The 13,812-nt window shown below is 31.0% G+C and overlaps 1 protein-coding gene and 1 long non-coding RNA gene across 6 annotated transcripts in view; one reads left to right on the top strand and one right to left on the bottom strand.

The window, feature by feature from the left end:
• The window catches only part of LOC126749184 (aspartyl/asparaginyl beta-hydroxylase), a 64,492-nt gene that overhangs the window by 12,843 nt on the left and 37,837 nt on the right, over positions 1–13,812 (top strand). The window lies entirely within an intron of this gene.
• LOC126749189 (uncharacterized) lies at positions 5,921–9,478 on the bottom strand. The gene is made up of 2 exons (XR_007664920.1): positions 8,949–9,478; positions 5,921–6,295 (listed from the first exon to the last, which is right to left on the bottom strand). It is a non-coding gene; the product is annotated as an uncharacterized LOC126749189 (long non-coding RNA).

Genomic DNA, 13,812 nt, shown 5'->3' with positions numbered 1-13,812 from the left:
GTAAACGAGCAAAAGATACCACTATAAATAGATCTTTTCCAAATATTAATAAGTTTCCGGTGGCGACCCTGTTTTTAAGGTGAAAGACAAAATGTGCTTAGAATGGCAAACTTTATATTCAACTTGCAGTAATACTCTGAACCACTCTCATAAATACGGAAACAGTTGGTAGAAATTTAATTATTTTCTGCAATATACCCTCGGAATATAAAAATAATTTAATTTAATATCAGGAGAGGTGTGAATGAGAGGAATTAGCAACATAACTTGTTCCGTTACACTTTTTACTCACGATTTAAATTGAACCAAAATAGTTTTAATTTTACTTACCTGATATCAAGTTTTTTTATGAACAAATTTAGTAGAGACGAGACGGTTGTGGCAAACCAGCCGTACCATATTTCCTCGTGGTCATAAAAAGCGTCAATGGTATCCAGACACAGGAAGTATGTTTTTCGCGCCAAAAAAAAATCATTTTTAAATTTGCTGCGATACCTTACCCCTACTTTCTGGGAGTTTGACTTAAGATGGTATAGACTAAGAGAATTTTTGTCGGTAACGTCAGTTTCCTCTTTAAAAAAATGTTCTCATGTAGACACAAATAATTAAAATTAATGTAGATAATTTATACATATAAAAGCTTGAAACAGTGAACAGAAAGTCGAAATTATTATACATATTCACACATCTTTAAACATTCCATAATGTAAAATGATTAAACCCACAATAATGCGTAAGCTCTTCCCGCAAATTAATAAGTTCAACATAATATACGAATTAAGCTGTATCGTGATGAATACGCAAACTGCCGACTATCGTAGATTGACACACGCCTTTATTATTCAAGGCAGTTTCAAGGGCACTTTACTATCCGGAAAAGCAATGGTCCGTGTAAGGGCAATATAGTAAACCTATGGGGCTGGACAGTGGTCACTTTGCGCAACGTTCCCTTATATAATTGAAACTAAACAGCGGACATCTGGCCACTTCACGGGTCGTAAAGTGCAAAATCAGCCGATTGTTTTCCATCTTAAATCAATTGGGCCATTCTACTATGACATTTTCATATTTCAATTTCCATCTAATACAGTCACTGCAATAGGTCGTGATAGTTTATAACTTCATATGAATCATTGAGATTTGCAACATGGATTAACTTCTATATTTCTATTAAAGTAAAGGTTTTTAAAATAGATGAGAAATTTAGGAGGCTTGCTTAAAATTGGTTAAATAATTAAGAAAACGTATTTTTTATAATATGAAGATTATTCTTACTGTGTAAATTTAGTCTATAATTACATAGTTTTTACAAAGCGCGGTAATGCAAACATTATTTCAAAACAAATAAATGTGTTTGAAACGGTGAAAATTAACATAATAATTTTTTTTGTAAATTATTTTGAATATACTCTACATAAGTAATTAATAGTTTCAATGAACGTCATAACATTAGCAACAGATTTATATTAATAGAACGTGCAATGGCGTATACAGCTTGTGAAACTACGAATAGTATGTTTATATGGCACAAAAATAGGTATACACTTTTGTTAGAATCAATGTGATTTTTTTTGCAGATAATAGGTTTCTTAAGATAATAAAAAAATATTTTTTTCACTCACTAGTAAGTAATGCTTTTTTATATTTGGTATAACTACTATAATTTATCATAGGTTTATAATGAGTATCGTCCCTGATTTCTTTAGTTTCTTCTACACAAGTATGGGCAAATCCAAAGTTTTAAAAATCTTTAAAAATTTTTATCCAAAGTTTTTTTTTACGACACTCATATAAGAAAAGTAAATTAGGGCAATGCTATAAGAATATGCTTATAGAAATCAAACTTTTTAACAAAATTCCTAATCCATATGAAACGTATGAACTTTAGAAATGCAAATGATTTGGGTGTTAATAGTTATTTGTGTGGAGTTAATTTGGACCTTGTTTTGAATGTAATTTATATTAGTCATATGCTTAGAACCTTTGGTGTGATGCTCAAATTACGAGACAGTTTTACCACTAACCAAAACTCTTTATTTTTACTCTCGACGCGTGTTTCGCTAACGATTTTAGCATATTCGGGAGAAGATTAAAACTTTTTTAATCTTCTTTAATTTTAATATAGTTTCTTCTTAGTTTTAATCTTCTCCCGAAGATGCGAACATCGTTAGCGAAACACGTGTCGAGAGTAAAAATAAAGAGCTTTGGTTAGTGGTAAAACTGTCTCGTAATTTGTAATTTATATTGATGATGCGATTTCAGAGTTCTATTATATATTGAATATTGCTATAGCTTTGTTTGTGCCTCTTAAGAGATTTAAAACCTCTTTTTTTCCCAGTTGGTTTTCAGAGGAGTTAAAGTACTTGATCCAGCAAAAGAAAATTTCACATAAGAAATATCAGTCCAGCAGACTACGAAGTCTTTGCAGATCTTAGAGCTAGGTGCAAAACTCTAACGGACACATGTTACCAGAACTTTATTTCAAATTTGCACCAATTACTTTATACAAACACCAAAAGTTTTTGGTTAAGTTTAATAACAGGAGAGCAACAAGTAGGCTTCCTGTTTTGATGACCTATAATAATGGTGAGTTTGCAGGTTGTGAACAAATTACAGAGGGGTTTTTTCTACTGTCTATAATGAAGATAATAATGTCTTATCTTCTCGGCAGGCTGGTGTAAACATGACTATTCCTAATCCTAAATTATCTGTTGGATTCATTTTTGATAAGATTTTTCGATTACCCCTTAAACTTAGTGCAGGCTCTGATGGTATACCCAATTATTTTTTGCGAAAATGTGTATGTGTCCTCTCTTATCCCCTCTCTATTTTATTCAGTAAGTTATTAGACTTGACAATTTTTCCATCCCAGTGGAAACTCAGTTTTATTATGCCTATAATTAAATGTGGTGCTGCTATTAAAATGATCAATTACAGGAGTGTGTGCGTACAGTCTGCCATTCCAAAACTTCTGGACAGTCTTATTTATGACCAAATTAATTTTTATTTTAGAACTTCTGTTAAGTGAACAGCATGGCTTCAGTCGTGGCAAGTCTGCTATTACAAACTTGTTGTATCAGGGTGCTCAGTTGAATGCTTGTGAGATGGGTGAACAAGTGGATGTAATATATACAGAGTTTTCCAAGGCATTTCACTATGTCAACCTTTTTACTAGAAACATTTAGACTTTTTGGCTTTTCAGATTGTTTGGTGGCCTGGTTTGCGAGTTTTCTTTCTGACAGATTTCAGCAGGTACAAATTGGTGATGCTAGGTTACACCTTATCAGTGCGACCTCTGGGGTTCTACAGGGTGGTCATTGCTCTCCTCTATTGTTCAATATTTTCATTAATGATATTTTGATTTGCTTTGAAAATAGTAATTTTTTGTTGTTTGCCGACGATTTAAAGTTTTATAGGGTGATCAGTTCAGAACAAGACATTGTTCTCTTGCAAGATGATCTGAATAGATTGTGTGAATGGTGTGTTGGTAATAGTTTGGCTTTGAATGTGGCTAAATGTAGTTTCATTACTTTCTCCAAAAGAAACAAACAGGTAATTTCCTCCTATACTATTGATAATGTTAATCTTAGGTACACTGAAGTAGTAAAGGACCTTGGTATCTTTTTTGATGAACAATTGAATTTTAATACCCATGTGATGGGTCGTGCAATATTTAAAAAACAGAAGTAAAACACTGCAAACCTTCTCCCGAAGATGCGAACATCGTTAGCGAAACACGTGTCGAGAGTAAAAATAAAGAGCTTTGGTTAGTGGTAAAACTGTCTCGTAATTTGTAATTTATATTGAAGCACTTGTATAACGAAAATGTCCTTTACCAGGCATATATTTGCATTGTTGTTTCTTATTTTGACGAGTACTGTCACCCCCCAAAATATTTGCATAACGTTAATTAACGTATACTTGTATAAATTCGATGCTTTTTAAGCAAACATACAAAGGAAATTTGGTATGTAGGTATGTTACGTAAATGCAAATTTTTTTTACATATTGAGTTCTTTTCTGTCAATTCCGGTTTAGCGGGAAATTATCTTAATTTTTTAATTTTAAATACGATAGCCGGTTTATTTCTACATATTTCGTTTATAATTGGTGGTCTGACAAGAATGGTACTCCACCCGTCATTTCTTGACTCATCTCCAAAAAAAAGCAATATTTTAAAGTGATGAATGAGGTAAAAATTTTAGTTTTTTATGTGTTTCCCGTTATCTAATGCCACCCAATATATTTGTTAGAGAAATAAAACAAGATACGTCATTAAACAATCTAATCAAAATATGAGGGAAAAACCTCATTGCTTAAGATAAAAGTTTTAAATATTATTTAAAGTAGCAGTACAACAAAAAGATCGTGCAATATTTAAAAAACATTGCAAACCTTCACCGTTTACAGTAATTTTTCCGATAATTTCCTAAAAAAGCAACACTAGCAGTTGCCTAGTACTTCATATTCCAAGTCAAAATAAACCACTATGGGAAAACCAATGGCATTAAATGGCAAATATTAGCATGAAAAACATTACTAGCTACCACTTAAAACCTTATATATTTAAAATTTTTAAGAGCATAGCAGTTTTCCTCGATATTATTTTAATCTTCAGATTTCGAAATGAGTTTTTAAATTTTTAAAAAAGAATGAAAAGTTTTTATTATTGGTAGTTATGCACCATAACATCAAAACATTAAAAATGTAAGCTCATTTATGCTAAATATATATATATTATATTTTACATCATAACCTGAACCTCTATTTTTTTCAATATTTAAAAGAATTAAAAAAAATTATACCAAAAATACCAACTATACCAATTTATGGTGTAGTATACATATTTCCAACATAGAAAATTAAACAGTATGTAAGACGAAATCAACCAAACTAGAAATAGTAAATATGATGGCGTAACACGCCTTTTCTCGATAATAAACCATCAATCAAGCTCATTACGTATATAGGAACATACATTATAACAGATCTTCCAGCAAAACATTGAATAAACCGAGGCCAAGAAGAGTCACTTAACAAAGGTCATTGATAATGAAACAGGATAAGGTTCCTAGTTCTGAAGTATATCGTCAAGCAGCATTTTAATGCATTTTGACAGGTTTGAACTACAACAGCTAAGAATGAAGTTGAAACAATTTTCATTTGCATCTAAGCATCTTAAGAATACTGTTCATCCTAAGTTGAATAATATGATTTTCCATCAATCCAGACAAGGAAATGCTGTCCAACAAAAGCGAAGGCAGCATCGCTGCTTTCTCGATCCAGTGGAACGGTAGCTGACGTAACTGAGTACTAACAGGTCACTGTTATATAGTTGAGGTACTCTTCAGTGTCATTTTACTAAGGGCAAGAAAATAAAAAAAATTAAATATGCACTATTTAGTAGCGATAGGATCTCCACACCTGCCACAGGAGTAAACCAATAACCTTGACTGGGAAGCCTTTAGAAGGTTTGCCATATATTAAAACAAAGTAATTTTACTGCTAATAGTGAAAATTTAATTATATTAGACACTTCCTTTGGCAATATATACTGGACAATCTGGTCCATAGTTTTGCTGAATTTAAAAGAAAAAAAATTTGTCAAAAATGTGAAATGATATTGGTCCGTAGTTGATCAGGCTGAAATTCCCCCTGAAAAATATATTTGCAACTTTTGATCGGTCAAAAAATGCGCCAATAGAAAAGATAAGATATTCGCAATATAAATTGGTTTTTGGCAGTTTGCGGTAATTTAACATATGGGCTTCGATAATAGATTGGCACTTAAGAAAATTAATGCTTTAAATATAACGGAGATAATTTGGCACTTAAAATTTTAAAATTCTGTTTATTCTTAAGGGGTCAAAATCAAATCGATTAAACATTTATTGAATGGCTTTAAGGAAATACACTTCAATAAAAACACACGAGAGACTTTATTCACAAAAAAGTAAATAACTTAAATATTATACATATATACAATCATCACAGCCAACTATCAGGATCAAAACACAAAAAAAATCATATATTTTATCGAGTATTTTCACAAACACACAAAAATCTAATAGTATTTACAAATCCACGTTTGTTCAATGCTTTCATTTAATTTATTTTCATTAATTTCATTATGATTTTCTTGGCACATGCATTTGGTTACGTCGTATTCTAGGAGAGTGATTTCCGTAGACACACTTGCCCTTCCAAACGTAGAAACCGAGTAAATCGAGCTATGCCGGCACTTTTTCTTGTGGTACTTCACATTTTGGAAGTGTTTGGACCAACTTTTAAAAACCTGCAAAAAGAATACAAGAAATTAATTAAATATATGCATATGCATTTTTACAATAATATAAAATTTATAAATCAATCTTGATTACCACAAAATACATAGTGTCAAATTGCATCACATTTTTATTCAATAACGTCTCTTACTTTCACACCAACAGCAATAAATTAACACATAAAAAATTTTATATTCCTTGAAAAAATAACAGTTCTTGAAATATCGTCGACAAATTACATTATGTGACAAAAAAATGAAAAACAATAAAGTTTACATTCGTCAGTTATATAGGGTGGTCTAAGTTAAGAGTATCAGATTGGTCAAATTACAACAGATGTAATGAATAAAATATTTTAAATATGTGGAAAATACTGTTAGGCGCCTTGATATGTTTACATTGAAAAAACCTAAATAATTAATCACGCCTTAGGAGACCTTTTTTTGATAAGGTCGCGAATAATCTTATTCTAAACCACCTTATATATAATTTTTTTCGACAAAAAATTGACAATAAACACGATTTTAAAAGCCACTTTTTTGTTGATGTAATATCTCAACTATCTATGCATTTATCGCTATTTTGTGACCCACAATCTTTTTCAACTTTATATATATAAATTTTGAATGCGCGTAACGCAGAAGTACAATAGAGTCCAGATTATCCGAAAGGAGGTATCCGTGTCCGCTTTGTCGGAAATGCTGTATTCATGTTACAAAGCTTTAAAATTATAAGAAAATAGATTACCAATAAAAGCCTTATAAGTTATTGATCAATCACCGTCTCACCTATCCGAAAACCTAATTAAATCTGGAGTTTAATGTTTATCCCTAAAGGTTTCGTCTATACTTCAGCTAATAAACTGCATGTCACTCTTTAAAGAACAAATACATTGAATTACATTGATGATACTGTTCCAGGTATATAGGATACATTAATTCCTGATAAAAAATTTAACATTCAGGAAATGGGAATTACGAAGACGACAATGAATGTGAACAGACCAGAACTGAGGGAGCCTCAGGGAAATTGGTTGATGCCTTAGTGTAAATGGAGATCACGGACCTTCAAGATAATATTGGTCTTAAACAGCATAGTCTGGATCAATATAAAGAACGACACCAAACACAAGTATCGGAAAATGGGATTGGGAAGATGAAAGTGTATGTGTACATGATGCAGAGAGGAAAAGTTTTGCCAATAAAATTCCAGAACTAATTGTTTTCAGGGAGAATAATATTTATACCTGGGGGGTAAATTAAAAAAAGAGATAAACAAGAAATTTTTTAATTTTCTTTTATTAAGACTGTGAACAGAACCAGTCAACACTAGATTTTTCGTCAATATTATCAGAAAAATCGATAATCCAAAATAAGTTGCTAACTATACTTCTAAGGCATTTTAAAACTTCCTATTGGCATTAACGTTGTAATCTCTTTTTGAATCTGTCGTGTAAGAATTAGTGTAAAATAAGACTTAAGCGTCTTTTTAAACTAAGTATATACATGGTGCATGGTGTGCTTAAAAAATCTGTACAACACTTTACCTGAGATAGACCAAATTAACATAAAAAAATTTAACCAAACTTGCCTGTTCTAAAAATTGATTATGTTAGAAATGCATGGTAGAATTTTGAAAATTTTTAGCTGAAATCAGAATTTTCCATATTGTGCGGTTTCTTGGTACGCGACTTTATCACACATTTAATAATAATAGCAATCTTTATGTTAGTTAGAAAAATGACAGAAATTAATTTTCTTTTATATGAGATCAGTTTTTCTCCACCAGAAGAAGTCAAAAACAGTCTACTTTTTAGATCAATAAAAGCACTCTCCGCTTTTTTGAACCGTATATAATACCATGATTTAAATTCCAAATTTAGTGCCAACATTTCGATATAACTCTGCAGCAAGCATGAAACATTGGCGCTAGATTTAGATTGTTAAATCATTGTATTACATATAGTTCAAAAAACCTGAAATTGTTTTTATTGATCTAAATGTTCGTGGACGAGAGGTCAGAATATGTCTTCTTTTTATTTTACATTTCATTAACAGAAATTTAATTTAGTTGAGCTTTAATTAAGTTATTTTTTATTTCTATTTAATCATGTAAATATACTAGTGGCAAAAATTCTTTAAAGCAACAGCTTTTAAATCACATTGATAACACAGTATTAAAATTTTCGTCAGATTTAAATGCGTTTTACTTGACAAATATTGCCGACTAAAAGTACATGTAAAATATCAAGTTTTTGTTTAAAAGCGACGTGGAGTCTGATTCAAAAAAGTATAGGCTATTGTAAAGTGGTTTAATGGCTGTTAGTGCCGCCCTCTAGTTACAATTATACCATTGATTGAGAAATAGTTTCCAATTTCTCAATCAACATTAATCTGTGAAAAATTTGATGTCTGAATAAGAAAAACATGCATGAGTTTGGTTTAATCGCGATTTTGTCTCTCTCTGGTAAAGCATTGTATGTACAGACTTGCACACTTTTATTTGAGTTTTAGAGATTCTGTTAAGTTGTTACAAGAAATAAGTTATTACATATTTGACAAATGGTTGTTAAGCATATTAGAATATAACAAGTATACATATAAAGTTGTAAGCAATACATCGAAATAGATTATAGTTACATGCAATGGCATAATTAACACTTACTTTTAAGCAGTTTTGACCAGCTTCAGAAAAAAACTTTTTCACTGACATTTTAGCGAACTTTCACGACTAAACGTAAAACTTTTCTCGCAAAACCCAACTACAATTTGACCGAGAACCCTCGCTCTTAACGCATCGACAACTTAGTAATAAATAAAACCGCGCTACGCGTTCACACAGTTTTATCGCAGAGGGGTCCCCTCCTATACGATTTTCATTTGACGCATACACTTGACTTTGCACCCTCATACTCTGTATAATGTATAATCCACCCTCTAATTATTTAACCAGCTAAAAGGAAATGTAATTCTCGTTTCCCACACTTAAATGTTATCAGTTTCGTGGGAACGGTTTCCTAACTTTTTAGTTTTTAGGTCTTCTGAAAGGTTTTTTGCAATCATCTACATTACTATTGGCGCGCACTTATAATGTGATTTATGACTGATTGTTATTCATTTTTGTTTTCATATTTGCACGCAGTTATAATTTTATAAATAAGTTGTTGATCTGAATTTATTTTGGTCTGAACCCTGATCAGGAGTTATTACAGCGTAATTCAGGGAAATCGGTCGGTTAATCTTATTTTCCAACAAGGATATTATAAATAATAAACATTTTAACTATAGTATTGCCAACAATTTAACAAAACCTACATTTTTTAAAGCTGAAGCTTCTCGCTTTAGTACAAACCAAACCATGCCTTAGGAGTATGTTAACCTTATTTACATGTCTAGTAAATTCTCTCATATCGAATAATGCAAGACTACATAACCAGAATGGTAATGGAATGAACTTTTTGGATTCAACTTGACACCCCAAAATGTTACATCTCTCATAGGTTTTGTCAATGTTCAGCGCTAACCTATTACCAGCAACTCCATATTATGCTTGTTTTGAGCCTTGCATTACTTCTCCACCCACTTTATTTTTTTTAACGCTACCGCCGTTAACAGCCCCTAATAGTGTGTGGATAAAAGTCTCATCATTTAAATCATTTTAGTTTCAGTGAATTTATTAGATCTGAAATTTATTAAATTTAAGAAATGAAAGCACGTGGATCACATTTTTAAAAATGATAATATTTAGTCAACTGAAATTATGAACTTAATCATTTTGACGGAGAATTTGTGGTCTCAGGAATTTTTAACACATCAGGAAGAAAATTATTTTATAAATCTATCATATGGAAATATGAGGATCGATTCTAAAATTGGACAAAAAGAAAGCTATACGGCAGGGCATGATTTATCAGTATAAAAAAAAGATGTTATGCAGTTCCGTGCATTATTCAAAAATGAGTGAAATACGGTATAAGAATTTGTTATAAATGACTTCTGGTCACACTTTTACATTTAACAGGAAGAAGGAAACCTTATGTTGGTCATAAATTTAGAGAATTACTGAGTGCATGCAGATTACAGTTTAAATGGAAATGTATGTCAATGATTTTGAGGAAATAATTCTGTGGTTGGAACCTTTCTGAAACACTCAAACCCTTAGAACATTAAAAGAATTAGTAAACAACAACTTTGTATCAGTTCAACATGTGCACATGGGCAAGGGGGGTGTTTTGTTTACAAACATATTCAGCGATTCGCTGTTGTCAAGTTTACACACAATTTCAAAAGACAAAATTTTCAGCTATACATCAATGCCTATAATAATGTTAATTTAAATTACTGGTGTTAGATTGTGCCTTAAAAATAAAAAGTAGAAATAGATATATCTTATTCTTAGCGCAAAAATAACATATTCAAAGCAAAAATAAAATTATTAACATTGTTATTTCTAAAACCGCTTTTAAAAAATTTGGAAGGGCTTGCGGTGTTCAAGCAGAAACTTATATCATCTTGCGAAATGTCATCTTGTCAGACAGCTTTGTGTTTACATTCGGCATTTGTGAAGTTCTGTGTTTTTTCTTTGGTTTTTGGTTGAAAAAGAGAAAGTTGGAAAACAAGTTTTTGAGTGTTTTTGTGAATTGTGACGATGGTAACCTTGTACCGTTTATGCCGCACCATAGAAAAAAGGTATATTAAACCGATTCTTTCACAAGTAAATATCGATACTGTCATAACAACATGATACTATCATCATAAACGTAGAATAATAAAAACTTAATAAGAAATCTATAATAATTATAAAATATTTCATTTCTATAAAAATGCTTTTTATTAGATAGCTACCTTTACTCTAATGAAGTACATTAAAAAAACGTATAAAGAGTTCATAAACGGTAATATTGTTAATCATTTAAAGCATAATCTATTATTAATAAATATTTATCATGTAAATTTTTTTTGACGACGTCACTGGTAAAGATTCATTGTGTCGGTGAAATCAACAATGCGATCAAGCAGCGATGCAATGTTGTTGCCTTTTTCTCTAATATAGGGACGTTATCTGCATTCATTTAATTTTGAATATTGACTTCTTTATAGAGTATCTTATATTTTAATAAAGAGGAACACTAGTACTGTTTTGTGCCTGTCAAAATCAGAGATGATGCAAACAAACTGCCCATAGTACATGACGATGCTAATTCTAGCCTTTCAATGTTCTAAACTCAAATCACTAAACAGTTTAAACACTAAAAAAACTCTTTATTTTTACTCTCGACACGTGCTTCTTCGACGACACATTTTACTTTGATACGACTTCTTCAGCAGAAGATTAAAACTGAGGATAAAGACTAAATATTTTGGGAAGTATAAGAATTTCAACAGTTCAAAGGAACAACTATCATGGTGGGAGTACTTTTCATTTTTACTCCTCTTGCTTCCATAGTAAAGTAATAAGCAATTTTTTAAAAGATGAAGATAATTGCTTTTGAAAGTTTAAAGGTTTGAGTAGTTCTGTTCTGCTGTTGAAGTTTCTCATTAAAGTACGAATTAATAATTCTCGCAGATGCATTATGGAAATCTAGGACGATGTACTGATGCTTTAGTTGATATTGGTTCTTATTTCAGTTGGTTCCGAAATTGGTCTTATCCAAACGTTACCACATAAGACTTTATTTTAACATGACACATCAAAGTAAAAATGCTGAATATTAAGCTGTAAACCATTACACTAACAAACTCTCAGTTAACTATTCACTTTTTTACGGCAATATTCCAAATCGTAAACTGAATTTCAAATTTTAAAAAAATTTGGAGAAGAATTTATTATTGCTAAGGAGGGTAAAAAAAAGGAAGTAACCTTGTTTGGTCCTGACGAAGCCAATGAGTTGGACAGAACACGTGTCATCAAGGCACCATCAATTTTTGAATAAATGTATTTATTGAATTGGATAAAAGTCTAAGAATGTGTTTACAATTTCAATTTTAATTTTTTTCAATTTTAAACTTTTATGTTATCTACCTCTTAACTGACATAATAGGAATAACATAATTTTTATTATGAGCCATCTTTACTTTCTGGTTAACTTTTCATATAAATTTTAATCCTATAACAATATTTGAACAAAAACAGATTATTTCTCTACTATACCATTGGTCTAATTCAATCTGGCGCTATAACGTACGATTTATGGCATTTTTAACTGCCAATAACAATAGTATATTGCTTTCAATTGATAATTAAAAACAAAACAATAAAGCTGTAAACGTAAAAAAATAGTATGATATTATTTCGTCACTACAATCTGTGTTGGACATTTTTTGCGTGTTCTTTTCAATAACAAAAACATTTATTTTTTTTATAGAGGTTAGCATATGGGTTAAATAATAGTGCTGCTACTATGACGTCTTTTCCCTATATATACACACACACACACACGTATTTATCGGACAATTTTATATCATTCTATTATGTGAAAGCATATAATTTAATTTATTTTTTATAGTTCATCTTTTTAGGTTCAGGTAGCAAATAATTTGCTGGTAACTCCAATCATGAAATTTAATGGTATACTAATTTCCATATTTTAGGAAACATTTTCAAAATAAATCGATTTATGGCTGCCAATCCACCCTTATACAAAAAATATAACGATTCCAAAAAAAAAGTACATTTTGGATATGTATATCATTATTACATTAAGATTTATACGTCCAATATGTTGAACGATATGTTAAACCACCCATGTCCAAAAGTATATATAGCTTTTGTCGCGAAAAATACTTACTAAATTTGATTTATACAATCTGACAAAAATAGTTGGTGTTACAAGCCATTATCAAGGCCAGTAGAGCGAAAAAAGGGGATACTGGAATCAAAATATACCCTCAATGCATATTTCTCGCATTTGCATAAAATTGATATAGTTCACCGCAACCGCGGAAATAAACTTGCTGAAATATTGTTCACTCTACCTTGTTTTGGTCATTCTCATATGCAAATCAGTGTATAATAGTATTATTAACTATATAGCTTGAGGTGCGTTAATTTACGTGTGTGGTAAAACAAAAAATGTAAACTAGGTACGTTTAGCGCTAATTTGTCAGACATTAATTTTCTTAAATACAGCTTAATAAGCTCTGATTGACAGCCGCGATAATTGGATTTGATGTGTCTGACGTAAAACATAAATTGTCCTATTTTTTTTGTCAAGAATTTGGTTTTGGAGGCGTATTTGTAGTTTAAAATTATTCATTCTTTCATGGCCCTTTCATGAAACATTTTAATAAAACATAAAGGCAATGGGTTTCCGGTAAAGGCTTCGAACTAAAAGAACACGTGCACACACCAGTGTAAAATAACGGTCGTCTAAAATAATGAAGCAAAAAAAATCTAATATTTTTCGCCGATATTGGCATTAGTAGGGCTGGACCATTGTGGACACTGGTCAACTCATTACTGTCCTTTTTCACGGCTCATAGGATGCACTGTTAGGGAACAGGTTTTATCATTTAGGGGTTGCATTTCT

Source organism: Anthonomus grandis, chromosome 22, assembly GCF_022605725.1.
Source record: "Anthonomus grandis grandis chromosome 22, icAntGran1.3, whole genome shotgun sequence".
NCBI lineage: Eukaryota > Metazoa > Arthropoda > Insecta > Coleoptera > Curculionidae > Anthonomus > Anthonomus grandis.
This window is presented reverse-complemented; position numbering and strand designations above follow the sequence as displayed.